Below are 19,372 nucleotides of genomic sequence, written 5' to 3' on the forward strand. Positions count from 1 at the left end.
TCCTCCTAGTTCGCCCATGGGCCTCATTGTACCGTTCCTCTGCCCTGGTCCGGGGATTCCTCACTGGGGTCAGTAGCCACGACAGGTTGGGGTAACCAGAGTCACCTATTAGCCACACACGGTGTCTCTGTAGCTGTTCCATCACATAAGGGATGCTGCTATTTCGCATGATGTACGTGTCATGCACAGACCCAGGGAACTTGCCATTTACATGGGAGATGTACTGGTCAGCCAAACAGACCACCTGGACATTCATAGAATGAAAACTTTTTCTATTTCTGTACACCTGCTCACTTTCTTTGGGGGGAACCAAAGCCACATGGGTCCCATCAATGGCACCAATGATGTTGGGAATATGTCCAAGGGCATAGAAATCACCCTTCACTGTAGCCAAATCGCCCACCTCAGGGAACACAATGTAGCTCCGCATGTATTTCATCAGGGAAGACAACACTCTGGACAAAACCTTAGAAAACATAGGCTGAGACATCCCTGATGACATGGCCACTGTTGTCTGAAAAGACCCACTTGCCAAAAAATGGAGTACTGACAGAACCTGCACCAAAGGGGGAATCCCTGTGGGTTGGCGGATGGGGGACATCAGGTCTGGCTCCAGCTGGGCACACAGTTCCTGTATAGTGGCTCGGTCAAGCCTGTATGTAAGTATGATATGTCGTTCTTCCATTGTCGACAGGTCCACCAGCGGTCGGTACACGGGAGGATTCATCCGTCTCTTCGCAAGTCCCAGCGGACGGTGCCTAGGAAGGACAACATGGAGCACAGAGTCAAGCAACCCACAGGTACGTAACCACAGCTTGCACAGTACACGATTCGCTATGCATTGAAAGGCTTGTATGAGTGGCAATGCAAGGCCGAGGCCTGTGTGACGCAGTAGAAAATATGCCATGTGGGCCCTTGAAATGGCGGCTGCCTGACCTGTGAAGTGTGACAATGGGATGTGAGGTCAATGCGCTGGCGTGGCACACGTGGCGGTAGACGGTCGAAGACCGCGATGCAAAGCCGCATTGGTTAACATTGCACACTATGGGTTTCAGGAGCCAATGACGATGTGCGCCGGCGGTCGCGGTACGCACCGCGGCGGTACGTACCGCCGCGGGCGTGACCGCCATTTTCTATCTGATTAATCACTCGAGACCTGATCATCCACAGGAGAGGACCTATACTGCAAGTGCTGCTGTGACCTCGGTCTGGAAGATACAATGGCTGCTGCGACTGGGGAAAGGGCCCCTGCCTTCACTTCAGAAGAATTGGAGAAACTTGTTGATGGGGTCCTCCCCCAGTATGCGCTACTCTACGGTCCTCCAGACCAACAGGTTAGTACACAGGGTGCACGTTGTATGGGCTATGCCTGTGTTGAGTGGGGTGGATGTAAGATGGTGGGGAGGTGAGCGAATGAGGAGTGCAACGCACAACAGATGAGAGCATGTGCCACATGGCAAGGTTGGTGAGGGGGGGCCACTCACATTGACCATGCAGAAAAGTGATGATATTTCCTTTCCCACACTGTACATGTCACATAGGTCAGCGCCCATCAGAAGATCGACATTTGGCGTGCCATCGCCAAGGACGTCCGGGCCCTGGGGGTCCACAACAGATGGGGCACCCACTGCCAAAAGAGGTGGGAGGACATCCGCCGCGGGACCAGAAAGACCGCCGAGGCTCTGCTGGGGATGGCCTCCCAACGTAGGAGGGGTGCCAGCCGGCAATTGACCCCCCTGATGTCCCGGATCCTGGCGGTGGCCTACCCCGATGTGGATGGGCGCGTGAGGACATCACAGCAGACACAAGGGGGTGAGTACAAACACATTCTGCTATCTTTGCGCGCAGTGGAGGTGTCTGGGTGGGGGAGGAGGGCTGTAGCTATCTCTAGGCCAGGGCGCTTTCTGTAGGCTAGGCCCCTCCGTTAGGCATGGCCCTGTGCCCCCACCTCTGTAGGGTGCCAAGTACAGCTATCCATGGTCCGGCCTCACCTATGTGTGCATTTGTCGTCCATAGACCTGTAGGCCTAGTCACAATAACTGAGTAGTGTACCCCGATTGCGCGGCCTAGTGCTGGGGGCCTCTGTGTCTGTCCTCTCCGACAACGGTGTTGCCAATGCATGCACTCAACCTGTCTTCATTTCTCCCCCCCCCCATTTTCTTTGTCTTCCTGTTCATGTGTGCATTAGCATCATCAGGCGGAGGAGAAGTGGCATCGGCGCACGAGGGAGCTGCATCTCACATGGCCCCGAAGGGCCATGCAACTGACTCCGAGTACACCAGTGAGATAGAGGTCGAGGGGGGCTCCACAATGGGGACCCGTGGAGACGTCAGCGACACAGACACGTCCTCGGAAGGGAGCTCCCTTGCGGTGGCGGCAACATCCCTGCCCACCGCCACAACAGGTACAGCCGCCACCCAGCGCACCAGCTCCGCCCTCCCAGCAGCCCCTCAGCGTTCGGCCCATGCCCGCTCGGCCAGGAAGCCGGCCATCTCCTTCGCCCCAGGCACCTCAGGCCCTGCCCCAGTTACCCCTGCTGCCCTCAGTGAGGAGGTCATTGACCTCCTGAGGACCATCATTGTTGGGCAGTCTACCCTTTTGAATGCCATCCAGGGTGTAGAAAGGGAGGTGCATTGGAGCAATGCATACCTGGAGGGCATTCATTCGGGTCAGGCTGCCCATCAGCGATCGTTCAACGCTCTGGCCTCAGCACTGACGGCAGCCATTGTCCCTGTCTCCAGCCTCCCTCTTCAAACTCCCTCCACCCAGTCCCAGTCTCCTGTTCCTCTGCCTATCCCATCCACACCATCAGACCAGCCTGCACACACCTCAACACCCAAGGGCAGCTCATCCAGACATAAGCACCACAGATCACACAAGCATTCACCCAAGCAACATCCAGATGCAGACATGCCAACAGTCACTACCAACTCTGTGTCCCCCACCTCCTCGTCTCCCTCCTCCCTCCCTGTGACGTCTCCACTCACACTTGCATGCACACCACCATCAGCCAGTACTTCCATCACCAGCACACCCTCCAGTACAGTCCGCACACGTGCAGTCACCACCCCCACTGCCATTTACACGTCCCCTGTGTCCTCTCCCAGTGTGTCTGTCACCCCCTCTTCCAAACCACACAAACGCAGGCAGCCACCCACCCAACAGCCATCCACCTCACGACAGCCTCCGTCACAAGCACCTGCACCCAAAGACAGCACACTTGACTCTCCTACAACCACATCCTCTTCCTCCACTCCCATACCCACTGCACCTACCCTTCCCATTGCTCCTAAAAAACTTTTCCTCTCCAAAATTAACCTCTTTGCATCACCTGACCCACCCCCTCCATCTGGTAAGAGTACAAACAGCACCTCAGCCACCACAAGCCCTGCATCTACTAGGACCATAGTTCAGGGCTATTGAGTCCACCAGCTCCTAGGGTAGGAACATCGGCCAGCAGCAAGGGGACAGCCAGCCCACCCCCTGGGAAGAGGACCAAAAAAACGAAGGGCCGGCGCGACAAGCCTGAGACGGCTGCCACCAAGGACAGTAGCCTTGCCCCGTCACCTGCCACATCAACAAAGGGAGGCAAGGGCCACAGAGCTTCAGCGAAGGAGGGCAAGGGCAGCAGGGCGGACAAGGAAGGCAGCAGGCGAGCTGACCAGGAGGGCCCCACCAGCCCCATTCCGGGGGTGACGGACGACACCCACGGGCCCAGGACTCCATCACAGGAGGGCCCCGCAACCGAAAGGTCGGATGGCGACTGAGCGGGAAGTATTGGCCAGGTCTGGTTCCCAAGAAACACAGGTCAAGCACCGCTGAACAGGGACCGCCGTGAGAAGCACTGCTGAACAGGGCCCCGCCGTGAGAAGCACCGCTGAACAGGGCCCCGCCGTGAGAAGCACCGCTGAACAGGGCCCCGCCAAGACAAGCACCACTGGACAGGGCCCCGCCAAGACAAGCACCGCTGAACAGGGCCCCGCCAAGACAAGCACCGCTCCGCTGGGCCCTTCCTGTCAAGCACCGCTCCGCTGGGCCCTTCCTGTCAAGCACCGCTCCGCTGGGCTCTTCCTGTCAAGCACCGCTCCGCTGGGCCCTTCATCTCAAGCACCGCTCCGCTGGGCCCTTCCTGTCAAGCACCGCTCCGCTGGGCCCTTCGTCTCAAGCACCGCTCCGCTGGGCCCTTCATCTCAAGCACCGCTCCGCTGGGCCCTTCCTGTCAAGCACCGCTCCGCTGGGCCCTTCCTGTCAAGCACCGCTCCGCTGGGCACCGCCGTCTCAAGCACCGCTCCGCTGGGCCCTTCCTGTCAAGCACCGCTCCGCTGGGCACCGCCGTCTCAAGCACTGCTCCGCTGGGCCCTTCCTGTCAAGCACCGCTCCGCTGGACCCTTCATCTCAAGCACGGCTCCGCTGGGCCCTTCATCTCAAGCACGGCTCCGCTGGGCCCTTCCTGTCAAGCACCGCTCCGCTGGGCCCTTCCTCTCAAGCACCGCTCCGCTGGGCCCTTCCTGTCAAGCACCACTCCGCTGGGCCCTTCATCTCAAGCACCGCTCCGCTGGGCCCTTCATCTCAAGCACCGCTCCGCTGGGCCCTTCCTGTCAAGCACCGCTCCGCTGGGCCCTTCATCTCATGCACCGCTCCACTGGGCACCGCCGTCTCAAGCACCGCTCCGCTGGGCCCTTTCTGTCAAGCACCGCTCCGCTGGGCCCTTCATCTCAAGCACCGCTCCGCTGGGCCCTTCATATCAAGCACCGCTCCGCTGGGCCCTTCATCTCAAGCACCGCTCCGCTGGGCCCTTCCTGTCAAGCACCGCTCCGCTGGGCACCGCCGTCTCAAGCACCGCTGGCCCATTGGCAGTGCCGGTTCTGTGTCGAGTAGGGCTTCACGAAGCACTGTGGCCACCATGCCTCCTCCATTACCAGTGGAGTCGGTAATCCATCTGATGGACTGTGACTTTGCACTCCCCAGGATGGAACAGTGGGCAAGCCACCCACTGTAGAGACTTGAGAGACTGTGGCTTTGCACTCCCCAGGATGGTACAGTGGGCATGGAGGCCCCTCGTGGATCTGGCGTCGTGGACTCATGTGGCTGAGGTGCCCCCCTTCCCTTCCCCCTGAGGTGCCTGTAGTTTTATCATCTGATGCCCCAGCAGTGTTCTCTCCAATGGTATCTGGTCTTGTGTGTGGGCTTTGCCCATGTGTTTGTGCACATTGGCCCACGGACTATGGAACTTTGCCAAAATGTGCAGGACTTATTGCCTATGTATATATTTTTCACTATGTTCATTCTTTAATATGTATATTTCATATTGCATATTTCCCATAACTTCAACTGAGCTATAATATACTTAAATTTTGAAGTTCATTTTAATTTTGTCTTTGCATTATTCCGTGGGGTTTGGGGGGTGTCACTCTGACTTGTTGCTCTGCATTGGTGTGTAGGTATTTGGGGTGGGGGGGTGGGTGTATCGCGTATGTGTGTGCCCGTAACCTTTCCTCCTCCCCCCTCCCCTGTGTCGTAGGTGCAGTACTCACCGTTGTCGTCTGCGCCGGCGTTCGTACTCCTGGTAGATGAGCAGGTAGACAATAGCTGGTAGGATGTTTAATTCCGGTTCCATGCTGTCCTCCTTCCTCGTGGAGTGTATAGAGGTGAGCGTTTTCCCATTCGTAGTCTGTTTCCGCTGTGTTTTTATCGGCGGGGCTCCCGCCCCGGAAAAGGTGGCGGATTGGTGAATTGTGATAGGGTGGGCGGTACATTGTCTGCCGCCTGCCTGTTGGCGGTGACCGCCGCGCTGTTTGTTTGTCCCGCCGTGGCGGTCGGAGTGTTAAAGTGGCGGCCTGTGTTGGCGGTTCCCGCCAGGGTCAGAATTCCATTTATTTGACCGCCTGCCTGTTGGCGGGTTGGCCGCCGCTTTAACACCGACCGCCAGGGTCGGAATGATCCCCTGAATGTTCGTATTCTATGGAGAAGCAAGATGCTTAAGAATGATGGTGGGGTATAGATAAATCCACCAGTGTTTGTGGGTTTTGAGTTTATTATCAGTGTCGATCACAAACCCTTGATGGACATGTTCACCATGAAAGGAGCTGCCAAGTCGACTCCTAGAATTGCCAAATGCCAATAGAGACTCCAGATATATTGTTACAATTAGAGTACATTCCTGGAGTGAAACTTATAATGGTAGATTACTCATCTAGATTGCTTTTAGAAGACAAACACAATAAAGAGGAAGACAATGGAGAATACGAAGAAATAGTGGTCAATGAAGAATCCAGTGTGTCTGACGCTTGACTTTCCCCCTTTAGGGCCACCATCCCACTAGTGGCTGCAGATGTAGAAGGGGCAGATGGGAGGGTGCTAGTGGAATGGGCTAGGATTTGGTTGCAGAACATACCTAGGTTGTCATTCATGGCCGTCAGCACCCATTCTATGGAAGTCATGGTGACGTTATGTTGTTGTAGGTGGCCCATGACTTCCTGGTGGTTGTCCCTCTTCAGCTTGATGAGGTCCTCCAACAGTGTGATCACCTGGCCCATCATGCCTTGGGAATTCTCGTAGGCTCCCAACACCTGGGAGATGGTGGTCTGGCTAGCCGCTGTCCTTGTTTGGCCCTCCTCTGGCCCACAACTTCCCTTCCAGACACACCACTCCCACATGCCTGTGCCCCTGTGTCGGAGGCTGGCCTGGTATGTAATGGGTACCTAAGGTACTTACACATTATGCCAGGTCCAGTTACCCCTTATTAGTAAAATGTAGTCAGAGTCTAGAAGCCAGGCTCTCTAGGGGTAGTGTGGATGAGCAGCCAAGGAATAACTAGGAGACATGCACACCTCATGCAATACCACTGTAGTCACACAGTACTCACACACATGAAAGAAAATACTCAGTGTTACAAAAATAAAGGTACTTTATTTTGGTGACACAAATGCCAAAAATACCTTAGAGACTACACTCCTTTAGGAGGTAAGTACTATACACAGTATATACACTAGAATGCAGAATTAGCTGCAAAAACAGAAAACTGTGAAAATAGTGAAAATAGTGAAAATCACAATAGTTAGAGATGGGCATAGGGGGGACACAAACCATATACTAAGAAACTGGAATGCAAAAGTCGTTTCCCACATAGGCAAGTGTAGTGTGTAGAGGAGCGCTGGAAGTGTTAGAAAACACCAAAGGAAAGTAATAGAACCCACCCAAGAGCCCAGGAAAGCATGAGTAAATCACAGTAACTTTCCTAGAACACACAAGAACACAAGAAAGAAGATTATGCAAGAACCAGAAGAGAGTGCAAGACACCAACAATGGATTCCTGGACCTGAAGATCTGTGGAAGAAGGGGACCAAGCCCAAGAAGCACTGAAGAGTCCAAGGAGAACATGAGCCCCTACTAACCCGGATGAAGGTGCAAAAGAAGAACCACCGGTGAAGAATAGTCAGTGCTGCACCCAAGAAGATGAATGCAGGTTCCTGGTTGGTGCAGATGATGTACCACACCGGATTGATGATTGCAGTGTGGTTTGCGTCACTGGATTCCACCAACAAGCCTTGGCAAACACCAGGATCAGAGTTAGCAGAAAATGGAGCTGCCCGGGACTTAGAGGGACCTGGTAGCCTCTACCCAGGAGGGGAAGACAGAGGGGGCTCTCAGCAACTCAGAGAGTCCTCAGAAGTTCAGGCAGCATGCACAGGAGTCCCACAGCAGAGGGACAAAGAAGGTGCAAAAGGAGGCCAATGCAGCACCACACAAAGGGATCCCACGCCACCGGAGAACCACACAGGAGGCTGTGCATCACAGGAAGGAGTTCTGGGGGCCCGAGATGTACAATGCTTGAAGAACTTTGTGGAAGGATGCCAACAAGCCTTGGCAACTGCAAAACGTGGTGCATGGGGGGTCTTGCTTGGGAAGGCAAGCTCTTACCTCTGCCAAAGTTGGACAGTTGGATATCTGGACCATCTGGACAACTTCAGTCCACTACCCGTGTTGCTGGATCCATGAACTTCATCAGGAGAGAGGGCCAAAGCCACCAGTCGCTGCTGCAGAGGGGTGCCTGCTGAAGCAGGGAAGTGACTTCTTCGATTCAAGGGAGATTCCTTTGTTCGTCTGGTGCAGGCTGAAGACAGGCAGTCCTCACAGGATGCATGACCTGGAAACAGTTGCAGTTACTGGCAGGAGCTGAAGATGCAATGTTGCAAAAGTCATCTATGATACTTTGTTGCAGTTTGTAGAGTTCCTGGAGGGTCCAGCTGCAGTTTATTCAGTAAGAAGGTGAAGAAAAGGATGCAGAGAATTCCTGCTAGAGTCTTGCAATCCGAATCTGAGGAAACACCCAGAGGATAGACCCTAAATAGCCCTGAAAGGGGGATTGGTCAGCTACACAGGTAAGCACCTATCAGGGGAGGACTCTGCCGTCACATGATTGCACTGCCCACTTTAGATGCTCCCAGAGTGCCCTGCCAACTTGGAATCCAAGATAGCAAAACCCAGGGACCCTCTGGAGGAGCTCTGAGCACCACTCCTGGGGTGGTGATGGACAGGGTAGTGGTCACTCCACTTTCCTTTGTTCAATTTTGCGCCAGAGCAGGGACTGGGGGTCCCTGAACTGGTGTAGACCAGATTATGCAAGGAGGGCACCATTTGTGTCCTTAAAAGCATTTCCAGAGGCTCTGGAAGGCTACCCCACTATGCCTGTATCACCTATTTCCAAAGGGAGAGGGTGTAACATTCCTCTCGTGAAGGAAATCCTTTCTTCTGCCTTCCTGGGCTCAGGCTGCTCAAGCAACCGGAGGGCAGACACCTGTCTGTGAGGTGGCAGCAGCTGGGGTTGCCTGGAAAACCTCAGAAGGCTATAATGGCAGTACTGAGGGTCCTCTAAGGAGCCCCCAGAGTGCATGGAATCATACAACCAATGCTTCCAAAAGCCTTGGGGTATGATTCCACAATGTTTGATATGAAACATGGCCATATTCAGGGTTACAATTACAATTGAGAAGCTGTACATAGGCAGTGACGCATAAAATGGCGTCCTCGCACTCCCGAACTCTGGGAAAATGGTCCTGGACAACGCGGGGGCACCTCTGCTAGTACAGGGGTGCCCTCACACACAGGTACTCTGCACCCAGCCTTCAGGGTTGGAAGGCCTGATATATGGATGACTTATAAGTGACCTGGTGCAGTGTAAATGGCAGTGAAAGGGTGCATGCACTGTTTCACACAGGCTGCAATGGCAGTCCTGTAGAAGCCTTTGCATGGGCTACCAATGGGTGGCAAAAGAAATGCTGCAGCCCATAAGGCTACCCTGGTACACCAATGCCATGGGTACCTAAGTACCATATACTAGGGACTTATAGGGGATGACCAATATGCCACTTTTGGGTGAATTATTGGGTTACCAGTATGCAGTGACAACATTTAGAGGAGAGAGAGCAGAAGCACTGGGGTCCTGGTTAGCAGGATCCCAGTGACAAAGTGAAACACACTGACATCAGGCAAAAAATATGGGGGTAACATGCCAAAAAGAGGTTACTTTCCCACACCCTGGCATTGTGTGGCCACTCCCAGTGGGTGCAGCTCCTTCATTGTCCGAGGTGGTGAGGTGTGACTCTAGTTGCTGCACTGTGGAACACGCAACTGATTGAGATCAGACACAGGTTACGGGACCAATGGTTGATTGAGATGTTGATGCCACCGGACTGGGAGGTGCAGATGTGGGCAGGGTGAGGTTGGAGGTGGTGGACTGACCTGACCAGACATCCCAGATGGACCAGGTTTGTCCTCCATGTTCAGACATCCAATGGTGTTGTCCTCACTGGAGCCTTCATCCAGAGGGGAAGTTTAATTGTCTGGTGTCCTGTTGATCTTGGCTAGTGCAAGGTCACCTATTGAGGGAGTGAGACACAGTGATCATTTTTTGATATGTGTACATATGGAGTGTAGGGAGATGCAGACAGTGGCATACCAATTATCCACAGCAATGACATTGACAGCTGCTTCACACCATGCCTATGTTGCACACACTACCCTAAGACTTATACTATATGCCGTATGTGAAGGATTCTCCAACTCGGTTAATAGTGACAGTACAGCTGATGGCATTAGTGGCCCTCTAATTGTAGACATGCCGCTTCACCTCTGTTACCTTGTGCACTGTCTGGCAAGTTGGATGGCACAATTTGCAACTGATCAATACAAGATGTCATCCTCATTGTTACACAGTATGTGAGTTCGATATGGACTTTGCCTTCTCTCTGCCTGTTCCACATGTGTATCAATTCAGCGAATGGACTTACTAATCCTGGGGTTACAATCTGTGACAAGAACTCATTGCACTGTTGCCATGTCACTGGGGCACCTAGCTATTGCTGTGTTATGATTGGGATGTTTGTGGTCATTTACATTGCTGTCATTGCCATTTCCCATTGGTGTTCCCAGATGGTGTTCACATTGAGTAAGTTATCCATCCCTGACAATTGAGAATTCTGCTATATCTATTTTTCCTTTGAGGTGCACTGTTGCATTCTTGGAGCTGTAGTGATGTGATTGGGCAGTGGTACACGAGCCATTCCCAAGTGCAATGGAGTGGGATGATTGCAGTAGAGCGGTGACATGCACAAGATGGTTATTAGGTGATTTGTAGTGGTGTGTGGTGGTTAAAGGATTAATTGGGGTGGGTTTGGGTGTTGTTGGAGCATGCAGAAGAAGACAATATGGTGACTTGCATGTTGTGGGTACTTACCAGACTCCACTCCCCATGTATTCCTGTCAGGCCCTCAGGATACAGGTTGTTCAAGACCTTCTCCTCCCAAGCTGTGGAAGTAGGGGGAAGGAGGTGGGGGTCCACTGCCAGTCTTGTGGCCCGCCAGCTGGTGCCTGGCAGCAATGGAATGGACCATCACCTAGTGAACGTTCCAACTCTTCCTGATGTCCCCCCTTGTGCGTGGGTAACTCCCAACAGAATTCACCCTGTTGACTATTGTTTGCCACAACTCCATCTTCCTGGCTATCGAGGTCTGCTGAACCTGTGCTCCAAACAGGGGTGGCTCAAACATATTATTTCATCCACCATGCCCCTTAACTCCTCGCCAGTGAAGTTGGAGTGTTTTTTATGTGACATGGTAGTGTGGTGGGTGTGGAGGGGTGTTGTGGGTGTAAGGGTGCAATGCTTGGTGTGTGGTGGGGTGTAAGTGGTGGACTGTGAATGGGTTACGGAAGACGGTGGGTCGTGTATGCAGGTGGTGTGTGAGGTGTGGGTTGTACCGTTCTGGGGTGTGTGATGACAGTGCAAATAGCGATATCTACAATTGATGGTGGTCGTTGGGGTGCTCGCTGTAGCTGTGAGGTGTTTGGCTAGCAAGGGATGGTGGGTTGTGTGGGGGGTGTCATACAGTGGAGTGAGTAGGTGTGTCCGGCTTGTGGGTGTGTCAGATGCGACCTGTTCAAACTTTCCAATGCGGTGTGGTGTTCTGAGTGCAGTGAGTGTCGACTCAGCCAATCGCACAGCTAATGATTTTCCTCCATGGAAGTTCCGCTGTGTTGATTTGTGGATCGTAATCTGGTGGGTGGTGTAGGAGGCTGGACTGGCTTGTAGTGAGTACCAAGGGGTACTTGCACCTTGCACCAGGCCCAGTTATCCCTTATTAGTGTATAGGGTGTCTGGCAGCTTAGGCTGATAGATAATGGTAGCTTAGCAGAGCAGCTTAGGCTGAACTAGGAGACGTGTGAAGCTACTACAGTACCACTTAGTGTCATATGCACAATATCATAAGAAAACACAATACACAGTTATACTAAAAATAAAGGTACTTTATTTTTATGACAATATGCCAAAGTATCTTGGAGTGTACCCTCAGTGAGAGGATAGGAAATATACACAAGATATATATACACAATAGCAAAAATATGCAGTATAGTCTTAGAAAACAGTGCAAACAATGTATAGTTACAATAGGATGCAATGGGGAAACATAGGGATAGGGGCAACACAAACCATATACTCCAAAAGTGGAATGCGAACCACAAATGGACCCCAAACCTATGTGACCTTGTAGAGGGTCGCTGGGACTATTAGAAAATAGAGAGAGTTAGAAAAATAACCCTCCCCAAGACCCTGAAAAGTGAGTGCAAAGTGCACTAAAGTTCCCCTAAGGACAAAGAAGTCGTGTTAGAGGAATAATGCAGGAAAGACACAAACCAGCAATGCAACAACTGTGGATTTCCAATCTAGGGTACCTGTGGAACAAGGGGACCAAGTCCAAAAGTCACAAGCAAGTCGGAGATGGGCAGATGCCCAGGAAATGCCAGCTGTGGGTGCAAAGAAGCTTCTACTGGACAGAAGAAGCTGAGGTTTCTGCAGGAACAAAAAGGGCTAGAGACTTCCCCTTTGGTGGACGGATCCCTCTGGCCGTGGAGAGTCGTGCAGAAGTGTTTTCCCGCCGAAAAACCGCCAACAAGCCTTGCTAGCTGCAAATCGTGCGGTTAGCGTTTTTGGACGCTGCTGGGGCCCAGGAGAGACCAGGAGATCGCAAATTGGACCAGCAGAGAGAGGGGACGTCGAGCAAGACAAGGAGCCCTCATTGAAGCCGTTAGCACCCAGAGAAGTGCCAGAAACAGGCACTACGAGGATGCGTGAAACGGTGCTCACCGAAGTTGCACAAAGGAGTCCCACGTCGCCGGAGACCAACTTAGAAAGTCGTGCAATGCAGGTTAGAGTGCCGTGGACCCAGGCTTGGCTGTGCACAAAGGATTTCTGCCAGAAGTGCACAGGGGCCGGAGTAGCTGCAAAGTCGCGGTTCCCAGCAATGCAGCCCAGCGAGGTGAGGCAAGGACTTACCTCCACCAAACTTGGACTGAAGAGTCACTGGACTGTGGGGGTCACTTGGACAGAGTCACTGGATTCGACGGACCTCGCTCATCGTGCTGAGAGGAGACCCAAGGGACCGGTAATGCAGCTTTTTGGTGCCTGCGGTTGCAGGGGGAAGATTCCGTTGACCCACGGGAGATTTCTTCGGAGCTTCTGGTGCAGAGAGGAGGCAGACTACCCCCACAGCATGCACAAGCAGGAAAACAATCGAGAAGGCGGCAGGATCAGCGTTACAGAGTTGCAGTAGTCGTCTTTGCTACTATGTTGCAGGTTTGCAGGCTTCCAGCGCGGTCAGCAGTCGATTCCTTGGCAGAAGGTGAAGAGAGAGATGCAGAGGAACTCGGATGAGCTCTTGCATTCGTTATCTAAAGTTTCCCCAGAGACAGAGACCCTAAATAGCCAGAAAAGAGGGTTTGGCTACCTAGGAGAGAGGATAGGCTACTAACACCTGAAGGAACCTATCAGCAGGAGTCTCTGACGTCACCTGGTGGCACTGGCCACTCAGAGCAGTCCAATGTGCCAGCAGCACCTCTGTTTCCAAGATGGCAGAGGTCTGGAGCACACTGGAGGAGCTCTGGACACCTCCCAGGGGACGTGCAGGTCAGGGGAGTGGTCACTCCCCTTTCCTTTGTCCAGTTTCGCGCCAGAGCAGGGCTAAGGGGTCCCCTGAACCGGTGTAGACTGGCTTATGCAGAATTGGGCACATCTGTGCCCAACAAAGCATTTCCAGAGGCTGGGGGAGGCTACTCCTCCCCTGCCTTCACACCATTTTCCAAAGGGAGAGGGTGTCACACCCTCTCTCAGAGGAATTTCTTTGTTCTGCCATCCTGGGCCAGGCCTGGCTGGACCCCAGGAGGGCAGATGCCTGTCTGAGGGGTTGGCAGCAGCAGCAGCTGCAGTGAAACCCCAGGAAGGACAGTTTGGCAGTACCAGGGTCTGTGCTACAGACCACTGGGATCATGGGATTGTGCCAACTATGCCAGGATGGCATAGATGGGGCAATTCCATGATCATAGACATGTTACATGGCCATATTCGGAGTTACCATTGTGAAGCTACATATAGGTAGTGACCTATATGTAGTGCACGCGTGTAATGGTGTCCCCGCATTCACAAAGTTCAGGGAATTGGCTCTGAACAATGTGAGGGCACCTTGGCTAGTGCCAGGGTGCCCTCACACTAAGTAACTTTGCACCTAACCTTTACCAGGTAAAGGTTAGACATATAGGTGACTTATAAGTTACTTAAGTGCAGTGTAAAATGGCTGTGAAATAACGTGGACGTTATTTCACTCAGGCTGCAGTGGCAGGCCTGTGTAAGAATTGTTAGAGCTCCCTATGGGTGGCAAAAGAAATGCTGCAGCCCATAGGGATCTCCTGGAACCCCAATACCCTGGGTACCTCAGTACCATATACTAGGGAATTATAAGGGTGTTCCAGTAAGCCAATGTAAATTGGTAAAAATGGTCACTAGCCTGTTAGTGACAATTTGAAATAAATGAGAGAGCATAACCACTGAGGTTCTGGTTAGCAGAGCCTCAGTGAGACAGTTAGGCACCACACAGGGAACACATACATATAGGCCACAAACTTATGAGCACTGGGGTCCTGACTAGCAGGGTCCCAGTGACACATAACAAACATACTGAAAACATAGGGTTTTCACTATGAGCACTGGGCCCTGGCTAGCAGGATCCCAGTGAGACAGTGAAAACACCCTGACATACACTCACAAACAGGCCAAAAGTGGGGGTAACAAGGCTAGAAAGAGGCTACTTTCTCACACAACCCCCCCCCAAACGAAGGACAATAAGGCTAACCTTGGCCAGTTGAGACTTTATTGTCTAAGTGGTGATAAGTAGAGAGTAGCTCTGCAATAGACTGGTTACTCCCTTTATCATCCACTATATGGTTACTTCCCTGTGGGGATGTAAACCACCCTGTTTGAAGTTTTTTAGCTAAGCAACAATGTGAAGATGTATTTTCAGAGTTTCTATCAGTAAGTTTTAGTTTAGAGCAGTGGGAATTGTCCACTGAACCTATTTGTAGTGATGGAAATGCCAGACAGGGATGCTGTCTCAGAAAAGCCATAGCTGGGCAAAAACGTTGTCCATACGGCTGGAAGAGAGAACAGGGATGCTGTTTCTCTTGAGTTGGAGCAGGGCAGGGATGCTGTCCTATGAGCTCCACACTAGGGCAGGGATGCTGTCCTAAGTGTTGTGAGGCAGTGCAGGGTTTCTGCACTAAAGTTTCTCTGGGAGGGTTGGAGGGATGCTCCATGTTAACTAAAATGGTGCTCTTTTTCTCACCAATGTTAGTTATCCCACAGAGAGGTACTTCTACCTCAGGGAGTCCAGCTTTGCCAGCTGATGATTCCCTTGGAACAGGTGCCACCCCAGGAGAGGTTTCTCCCACCACAGGAATGCTATCCTGAATGGCAGGGTGGTTAGGGGATACTGTGATACCCTTTTTACCTGTTGATGGAGAGGGATCCTGAGTTTTCAGGCCTTCTCTCCTTTGCTTTTTCATTTCAGTAGAAATGAGAGGGAACAATTCCTCAGGGATGCCCAGCATGGCTGCATGGGCATAAAACTCTACATCAGCCCAACCTGAGGCCTCTAGGTCATTACCTAAGAGACAGTCTACAGGTAAGCTAGGTGATACCACCACCTGCTTAGGGCCAGTAACTCCACCCCAACTAAACTGAATTATAGCTAAGGGAAGAAACTTAGTGGAGTTATGGACATCAATAATCTTATACTGTTGTCCAATGATGTGTTGATCAGGGTGCACTAGGTTTTCAGTCACCAAAGTGATACTGGCACCTGTGTCCCTGTAGGCCAAGGCCTCAACACCATTTATTGAAACTGTCTGCCTGTACTTATCCATTGTAAGGGGACAAGCAGCCAGTGTAGCAAGGCCAATGCCACTAGGTGTGACAGAAACTGTCTTGGGACTGACTACCCCAGTTTCTATGATGGACCCATAAGTGAACCCAACTACACCCTTTGCTTGACTGTTGCCAGCAGTCCCACCACTAGTACCACTACTGCTAGGGGCACTAGAGCTTGATGTATTAGTGGTGGTAGGCTCAGGGGGTTTACCTGGACAGGACTTATCCCCTGGCCTATGGCCTCTGTTTTTACACCCAAAGCACCAAGGCTTTTTAATGTGTGCAGGTTGAGAAGAAGAGGAAGAATTAGTTTTATCCCCACCCTCTGAAGAGTGTTTAAGATTTGAAGTGGGATCTTTGGTTTTACCCTTGTCCCCATGCTTATCTTGAGATTTTTCACCATCTTTCTTCTTATTGCCATCTTTGTCACCCCCTGTATGAACTTTTCTGTTCACCCTTGTTCTGACCCATGTGTCTGCCTTCTTTCCCAATTCTTGGGGAGAGGTCAGATCAGAGTCTACCAGGTACTGGTGCAACAAATCAGACACACAATGATTAAGTATATGCTCTCTCAGGATCAAGTTATACAGGCTTTCATAATCAGTAACTTTACTGCCATGTAACCACCCCTCCAAGGCCTTCACTGAATGGTCAATGAAATCAACCCAGTCTTGTGAAGACTCCTTTTTGGTCTCTCTGAACTTTATCCTGTATTGTTCAGTGGTTAAGCCATAACCATCCAGGAGTGCATTCTTAAGAACTGTAAAATTATTGGCATCACTTTCTTTCACAGTAAGGAGTCTATCCCTACCCTTTCCACTAAATGATAGCCATAGGATAGGAGCCCACTGCCTTTGAGGGACATCCTGTACAACACAGGCCCTCTCAAGTGCAGCAAACCACTTGTTAATGTCATCCCCCTCCTTATAAGGGGGAACTATCTTGTGCAGATTCCTGGAATCATGCTCTTTTACAGGATGACTATGGGGAATACTGCTGCTGCCACCATAGGTATCTAAACCCAACTTCTGTCTTTCCTTCTCTAATTCTAAAGACTGTCTATCCAAATCCAGCTGTTGCTTTTTAAGCTTCAGTCTGGTTTGTTCCACTCTCAATCTATTGAGTTCCCTTTCTAACAATCTGTCATCAGGGTGGGTGGGAGGGACATTTCTAGATACAGAGGTATGATGGGAATGAACAGAAGGAGACCTGTCCCTTACAGAAGCCACCCTAACAGCTTGGCTAACAGAAACATCACTACCAGTATGGTGAGAATAAATGCTTTTGCTATGATGTGAGACAACACTATTTATATGGTGTGGCTCATCATCATTACCAACTATGCTAGACTGTCTAGTAATGGGCAGGCTAGGAAGTTTCTTTCCTGAATCTTTTCCTGGGGGAGTCCCTGGATCTGATTGAGAACCATTAGCTACTTTTTCAACAGATTGGGCACTTATGGCCTTATCCTGTACTCTAAGCATGTTAATTAACAGTTCTAAGGAAGGATTCTTCCCTACACTCAAACCTCTCTCTATGCAGAGATTCCTTGCTCCTTTCCAGCTAAGGTGATCATATGCAAGTTTGGACAGATCAACATTTTGGCCTGTGCCAGACATTTTTTAGAGAGAGTTAAAGTGATGGTAAAAGATAAAAAGTTTGTCAGAGCTTTTAGAAAGACAGAGAAAAAAACTTTTAAAACTTTTTAGAACTTTTTAGAAAGTTAGAAGTACTTTTCAGCACTTAGAAAAGAGTGAAAAGAGGAAATGCAAACCTTTTTGGCTATGTGTATATACACTGACCTTGTTTTGTATATTTTTCTCTTATGAAAAGTACAATGACAAGAGTGGTAAGTAGTCTCAAAGCACTTATCCCACCGCTGCACAACCAATGTAGGAGGCTGCACTGGCTTGTAGTGAGTACCAAGGGGTACTTGCACCTTGCACCAGGCCCAGTTATCCCTTATTAGTGTATAGGGTGTCTAGCAGCTTAGGCTGATAGATAATGGTAGCTTAGCAGAGCAGCTTAGGCTGAACTAGGAGACGTGTGAAGCTACTACAGTACCACTTAGTGTCATATGCACAATATCATAAGAAAACACAATACACAGTTATACTAAAAATAAAGGTACTTTATTTTTATGACAATATGCCAAAGTATCTTAGAGTGTACCCTCAGTGAGAGGATAGGAAATATACACAAGATATATATACACAATAGCAAAAATATGCAGTATAGTCTTAGAAAACAGTGCAAACAATGTATAGTTACAATAGGATGCAATGGGGAAACATAGGAATAGGGGCAACACAAACCATATACTCCAAAAGTGGAATGCGAACCACGAATGGACCCCAAACCTATGTGACCTTGTAGAGGGTCGCTGGGACTATTAGAAAATAGTGAGAGTTAGAAAAATAACCCTCCCCAAGACCCTGAAAAGTGAGTGCAAAGTGCACTAAAGTTCCCCTAAGGACAAAGAAGTCGTGTTAGAGGAATAATGCAGGAAAGACACAAACCAGCAATGCAACAACTGTGGATTTCCAATCTAGGGTACCTGTGGAACAAGGGGACCAAGTCCAAAAGTCACAAGCAAGTCGGAGATGGGCAGATGCCCAGGAAATGCCAGCTGCGGGTGCAAAGAAGCTTCTACTGGACAGAAGAAGCTGAGGTTTCTGCAGGAACGAAAAGGGCTAGAGACTTCCCCTTTGGTGGACGGATCCCTCTCGCCGTGGAGAGTCGTGCAGATGTGTTTTCCCGCCGAAAGAACGCCAACAAGCCTTGCTAGCTGCAAATCGTGTGGATTGCGTTTTTGGACGCTGCTGAGGCCCAGGAGGGACCAGGAGGTCGCAAATTGGACCAGCAGAGAGAGGGGACGTCGAGCAAGACAAGGAGCCCTCACTGAAGCCGGTAGCTCCCAGACAAGTGCCAGAAACAGGCACTACGAGGATGCGTGAAACGGTGCTCACCGAAGTTGCACAAAGGAGTCCCACGTCGCCGGAGACCAACTTAGAAAGTCGTGCAATGCAGGTTAGAGCGCCGTGGATCCAGGCTTGGCTGTGCACAAAGGATTTCTGCCGGAAGTGCACAGGGGCCGGAGTAGCTGCAAAGTCGCGGTTCCCAGCAATGCAGCCCAGCGAGGTGAGGCAAGGACTTACCTCCACCAAACTTGGACTGAAGAGTCACTGGACTGTGGGGGTCACTTGGACAGAGTCGCTGGATTCGAGGGACCTCGCTCGTCGTGCTGAGAGGAGACCCAAGGGACCGGTAATGCAGCTTTTTGGTGCCTGCGGTTGCAGGGGGAAGATTCCGTCGACCCACGGGAGATTTCTTCGGAGCTTCTGGTGCAGAGAGGAGGCAGACTACCCCCACAGCATGCACAAGCAGGAAAACAATCGAGAAGGCGGCAGGATCAGCGTTACAGAGTTGCAGTAGTCGTCTTTGCTACTATGTTGCAGGTTTGCAGGCTTCCAGCGCGGTCAGCAGTCGATTCCTTGGCAGAAGGTGAAGAGAGAGATGCAGAGGAACTCGGATGAGCTCTTGCATTCGTTATCTAAAGTTTCCCCAGAGACAGAGACCCTAAATAGCCAGAAAAGAGGGTTTGGCTACCTAGGAGAGAGG

This window comes from Pleurodeles waltl, unplaced genomic scaffold (assembly GCF_031143425.1).
Source record: "Pleurodeles waltl isolate 20211129_DDA unplaced genomic scaffold, aPleWal1.hap1.20221129 scaffold_59, whole genome shotgun sequence".
In the NCBI taxonomy this organism is placed as follows: domain Eukaryota; kingdom Metazoa; phylum Chordata; class Amphibia; order Caudata; family Salamandridae; genus Pleurodeles; species Pleurodeles waltl.